Source organism: Mastomys coucha, unplaced genomic scaffold (assembly GCF_008632895.1).
Source record: "Mastomys coucha isolate ucsf_1 unplaced genomic scaffold, UCSF_Mcou_1 pScaffold6, whole genome shotgun sequence".
Lineage (NCBI taxonomy): Eukaryota > Metazoa > Chordata > Mammalia > Rodentia > Muridae > Mastomys > Mastomys coucha.
This window is the reverse complement of record NW_022196912.1, coordinates 71,774,393-71,780,507: the sequence shown is the minus strand read 5'-3', so window position 1 is coordinate 71,780,507 and position 6,115 is coordinate 71,774,393. Positions and strand designations below refer to the sequence as shown.

The 6,115-nt window shown below is 38.3% G+C and overlaps 1 protein-coding gene and 1 pseudogene across 1 annotated transcript in view; both read left to right on the top strand.

The window, feature by feature from the left end:
- Slc25a21 (solute carrier family 25 member 21) overlaps positions 1 to 6,115 on the top strand; it is a 465,218-nt gene that overhangs the window by 140,965 nt on the left and 318,138 nt on the right. The window lies entirely within an intron of this gene.
- On the top strand, positions 5,559 to 5,649 carry LOC116081202 (annotated as a pseudogene).

Genomic DNA, 6,115 nt, shown 5'->3' with positions numbered 1-6,115 from the left:
ATTAAAGGCGTGCGCCACCATCGCCCGGTCTGAGCTTACTTTGGTTGGGAGGTTTTTAATGACTGTTTCTATTTCCCTATTGGTTATGGCCAGTTTTGGAGAAGATTCTGTGAAGTGCTGAGAATAAGAGTCTATGTTTAGTGTCTGTTTCAATGACCTGTGTATTGGTGAGAGTAGTATTGAAATCTCTCACTGTTATTGTGTGGGGTTCAATGTGCGTTTTGAGTTTTAGTAAAGTTTCTTTTATGAATGTGGGTGCCCTTGCATTTGAGGCATAGATGTTCCTAATTGAGACTTTATCTTGGTGGAATTTTCCTTTGATGAGAGTGAAGTGTCCTTTTCTATCTCTTTTGCTTACTTTTGGTTGAAAGCTTATTTTATTAGATATTAGAATGGCTACTCCAGCTTTTTTCTTGAGACTGTTAGCTTGGTAAACCTTTTTCTTGCTTTTTACTCTAAGGTAGTGTTTTTGTTTCTAAGGTATGTTTCTTGTATGCAGCAGAATGATAGATTGTGTTTAAGTACCCAGTCCATTAGTCTGTGTCATTTTACTGGTGAGTTAGGTCCATCAATGTGGAGAGATACTAGTGACCACTGATTGTTAGTTCTTATTAGTTCTTGTTATTTTGTTATTGGATGCAGTACTATGTATTTGTGATTTTCTTCTTTCAGGTTTGTTGTTAGATGATTAATTTTTTTGTGTTTCCTTGAGTGTAGTAAAATTTTGATGAGTCTGCCTTTATATTTTACTTGACTTTTTCCCTTGAAGGTTTTAATATTCCTTCTTTGTTTGTACATTTAATGTTTTGATTATTATGAGGACTTTCTTTTCTGGTCCAATGTATTTGGTGTTCTGTAGGCTTCTTGTACGTTTAAGGCCATCTCTTTCTTTAGGTTAGGGAAGTTTGTGTCTATGATTTTGCTGAAAGTTTTTCTGGCCCTTTGAACTGGGAATCTTCATCCTCTTCTATTCCTAGAATTCTTATGATTGGTTTTTGAATAATTTATGGATGCTTTGTGTTAGGCAGTTTCTTCTTCAATATCTTCTATGCCTGAGATTCTCTCTTCCATCTCATATTCTGTTGGTGATGCTTGCATTTGTAGTTCCTGTTTTCTTTCCTAGGTTTTCCATTTCTAGGGTTTTCTTTAGTGCTTCTGTTTCCATTTTTAGACCTTGGATCGGTTTATTAATTTCTTTCAATGTTTGATTACCTTTTCCTACATTTTTTTCAGGGATTTGTTTCCTCTTTAAGGGCTTCTCATTGTTTGGTGTTTTCCTATATTTATGTAAGAGAATTATTTATATCTTCTTTAAAGGCTTCTCATCTTCATGAGATGGGATTTAAGGTCAAATCTTGCTAGTCAGATGTTAGGATATCCAGGGCTTGCTTTAGTAGGAGAGCTGTGTTCTGGTGCAGTCTTATTGCATTGTCTTCTGTTGATAATGATCCTGAGTTTGCCTTCTGCCATCTCATTGTCTCTGGTGTTAGCTGGCCTGGAGATTGGAGCAGGCCTCCCAGGAAGCAGTTGGCACTGTGTGTCCTGGGTTAGAGCAGGACTCCTGGGAGGCAGGCAGAGCTGTGTCTCTTTTTTGAGTATACCTCCTATGCCCCTCTTGGGTGATAGGTAGGACTGTGTGGGGATGGGGGGTTGGGAGTGTGAGGGGATGTGCCAATCTGACTTAAGTGCAGGTGAAGGTGGGGTGCTTGCTCTTTTTCTTAAAGATTTGTTTATTTGTTTGTGTGTTTGTGTTTCTGTATGCCTGTGCATGAATGTACATGCTTGTGTGCACACAAGTGCCTCAGAAAGCTATAAGAGGACATTGGCTCCCTTGGAGCACAGCTATAGGCAGTGTTCCTGACTGTGGGTGCTGGGAACTGAACCTGAGTCCTCTGCAAGAACAGCAAGTGTTGCTAACCTTTGAGCATCTCTCCAGGCTCTGGTGTAGTGGTTCTCAACTTGTGGTTGGTGACCCTACCAGATATCCTGCATATGAGAGTATTTACATCATATTCATAACAATAACAATATTATAGTTATGAAGAAGCAACACAAACAATTTTATGGTTGGGAGTCACTACTGAATGAAGAACTGTATTAAAGGGCAGCAGTATTACAAGGTTGAGAGCCACTGAGTGAGTGTTTGTTTCTTATTCAAATCTGGGATAATTAGTGTTTTAGACCCATGAACAAACATTCATTTACTATTATCTAGCAAATTATTTTTTACAGAGAGATTTTGTTTCTTACTCTAGAAACCACAATGGGCTTTTGCAGAAGAAAGAAGTTCAAACAACAAAGCAAAAGCCATGATGGAGATATAATGACCATGGGCTTTGATGATTATCATAGATGAAGTACAGGATAGTCATGTTCAATGTTATAAATCTTTTTATTAGTTGATAGTCTACTTTAATTATATATGTACTAACTTGCAATGTATAACTTTGAAAAAAACCTTAACATTGAATTACATAATGGGTATGCATGCATACACATGAAAAGGGTACAATGCAAAGAATAATAGAAAGATAAACATGAAGCAAATTTAATCCATGAGCAAACTGTATTAAAACGAACAATTATAATAACTGCCTAAGTAAACTCAATTTTGACAAATATTTCCTATTTTGCACAAAAGACTTTATTAAGCACTTGCATGTCATTTGCTACACAATTGTGGTTGTTTAATACTGACTAGGTTCTTAGACAAGATGTCCCAGTGCCTAGCACATGGGGATCAATAGCCCCTCCCCCCCCAAAATAATAAAAGGTTAAGTTTGAAGTGATTTATGAGCACTTATGGCTTTTCTGATCTGCTTTGTTCAGATTTTTTCAATCTTGTTGTGAAGATGCATATGTGTGCACTTGTGTGTGTTTGTGTGTGTGTGTGTGTGTGTGTGTGTGTGCGCGCGCGCTTGTGCATGTGCATGCACATGGACAGCAGGGCTTGCACATGCATGCATCCTCAGGTGTTTCTGAGTTAGCTAGACTGTAAGCAAGGGGATGGAAGATGAAGCCTTCCAGAGGTGCATCAGCTTGCCCTGTGCTAGAAGAACCCCCAGAAGCCTCGGCACTGTCCTCACTAGACACAGGAGGTAGCTAGAGGACGACTGGAGCAAGTCTGGATTTTGTTTTGCTGAAAGGTATTTACCTCACCATTAGCTGTTTGGTGGCACAGAACATGTTCAATCCATCCATCTTCCTGTCTAGTGACTTTTTCTGTTAGCCCATGAGTTATGTCTTCTCACTAACTTAACACATAACCTTGGCCCAGGTGCTCTCAAATGCTTCACTAACATGAAAGGCATGTGCTGACTCTGTTACCGTTTTTATTTCTGTCTGAGACAGGTTTTAGTTTAGCAGATAAAACATTCTTGACATCTTTAATACCCTGTATAGGGTCTTTTATAAATAATAGTTGTCAGTCAACAGTTTTTTTCCATAAGCACTGGAATTTTAAAATAGAGTGTGGTGGGTGGCTGCAGGTTGTTATTGGAAAATAAAAACCACCTATTTACTTGTTTTTCCATCAAATGCCTCATTCATTATTTTGCCATTTTGTAAATGTTGTTGTAATGCCCCAAAGAACATGTGGCACCAATGAGCTAATCATAATCAAAGAAAACATATATCTAAGAGAACTTGCAGACAGATTATTAAAGCTTGGTGGGTAGATCCTTTACGTTGGCATTGGTTGGCATGGCACACAAATCAGAACATAGTACCTATGTGTTTGGCAGCCAGGAGGATTTGTAATATTTGGAGAGGACACTTTATAAATGGATAAAATAATCAAGGAAGTGAATATCTGTTTAGGTCTTATTTTTATTTTTATGTAAGTGTGTGTGTGTGTTTGTGCGTATATGTCAAAATATGGATTTGAGGATGTGAGTACAGTACTGGCTAAAGCCAGTTTAAGGTATCTGATCCTCCAGTCCTGAAATTACAGGTAGTTGTGAGCCACCTCATGTGAGTGCTGGGCACTACCCTCACATCTTCTGCAAAAGTACTAGATGTACTAATTAGCCATACTTCCTTTCTGCCAAGGTGTGCATCCTATTATGCAGTTAGAGGAGTGCCTCTACACACCAGCCCCAGAAACCATGGAAGAAGAAGCAGTTGAACACAAAGGCCCTGAAGCTGACCTCTGTTTATTTTAATCTCCATTGCTCCAACCTGAATTGAGTTTATTGCACAGAAAACAGCTTCTTCTACGCCATTCTTTTTTTTTTTTTTTTTTTTTTTTGCTGCAATCACATGAGGTTTATTTGGGATAGACCAGTACCAGGGTCGATCTCGTGATCATGTTGGCCAGAGTTCGACCCCAAACACAAGAAGTGAGGGGTATTTAAGGAAAAACCATAAGCTGGGGGCAGGGAGAGGGTTACCAAGGAAACAGAACATAAACAGTGGAAAATTTCAGAGGGACCCAACCCAAGGTATTCAGTTAGGGAAGGAAACATATTCATTCTAGGAATGTAATCTTCATCTACGCCATTCTTACTGTGTGTCTTGCTTTATGTCTTTAGTTCAGTTACATCAGTCTGGTCAAAACAGGTCATTTCATTTTCAATTCCTCACCACGATTTGTGCTATGGTTTAAACATGGTAAATACAAATATGTATTCGCTTAAATTTATATTTATACTACCTCTGCCCTCCAAAGAGTCAAATATGACTTGCTGGAAAAAATTCAAATGTGGCATATATGTGTTTTGTGTCGGTTGAGATTACATTCAGGAAGCAACAGGATAAAATTTCCCTCCTCTATTTTGCGGATTTGAGTATTTTGTACATGTGTTTATGTGTGTGTGTTTGCATGTATGAAAGCACACATGTGGGTATGCATGTGTGTGTATGAAGTTGTTACTTGGTGCCTTTGTCAATTTCCTTGCACTTCTTTGAGAAAAGTTCCCTCACAGTTCACTAATTTAGCTATGTAGCTTGGCCTAAGGATCAATCCTCTGTTTCTGCACCTTTCTCTGGTTGAAGGAAGGCTGCTGCCATGATTGACAATTTCTACGTGGATTCTAGGGCTCTTAAGTCAGGTCCTCAAGCTTGAACAGGAAGTGATTTATCCACTGACCCATCTCCCAAACCCAAAATTTCTCACACGTCACTGGAAAGAGGAAATAACTGGGGTAAGATGATTTCCATTTCCTAAATGGAAACTAATGCACACTTTGAATTCATCTGTTTATGTCTGCCATCTCTCTATTCAGAGTCGCTCTTGGTGAATAGACAGTGTGTCTTACTTAGTTCTGCATCTCCAGCGTCAATCATGGTGGCCAGCACACATGCACACAAATGCAGAATAGTTTAATGAAAAAATAAAATGAACGAAGGAAATGAAGTAAATGAAGAGAAATGGAAGAGAAATGAGAATGGGGAAAGAAAATGTATTCTTCTCTCATAAAAAGTGAAAGTTTCCTAATGAAGATATGTGTCATTGTTAATCATCTGACAGAAGATAGAATACGGCTCTTCAGAGCTGCAGTGGCCAATTGGGCCTATGTCACGACATGCAGTGTGACCCATTAAGAACGTTACTTAGCATGACTATACTTTCAGGGATCATTTCTATAGTTTGTGACAAGAACGTTACTTAGCTTCTCTGGGCACCAATTGCTTCATCTGTTTAGTGGGTTATTGATCCGTTCACAGCTTATTGATCTTTTTTGTGCTAGGCACTGTTCAAGACTTTTTGAGATTGACCATGGTGTAGGGAAATTACTACAAAAATATCTTAAGATGCCATGTTTGAATGGAAGAAGGCAAGCAATAGAAAGTAAATGGACATTATAAATAGCCACAGGTTTGTTTTTTCTTGTGAACTTTCAACCCATCTCCTTCTTATGGGAGGGAGGAGTAAGCTGGATATAAAGTTAATAAATAAAAATAAATAATAGAAAATGCAAGAAAATAATATTTTAAAAAGATATCACATAATGTTTTTGTAAAGAAATAAAACTTGCTTTACTCATTAAAAAGAAGAAAAGAAAATTATCTGTGCTCTCTGTGTATGCAGCCCTCTCCAAAATCTTTTTCCTTCTTTCCTTCCTTCCTTCCTTCCTTCCTTCCTTCCTTCCTTCCTTCCTTCCTTCCTTCCTTT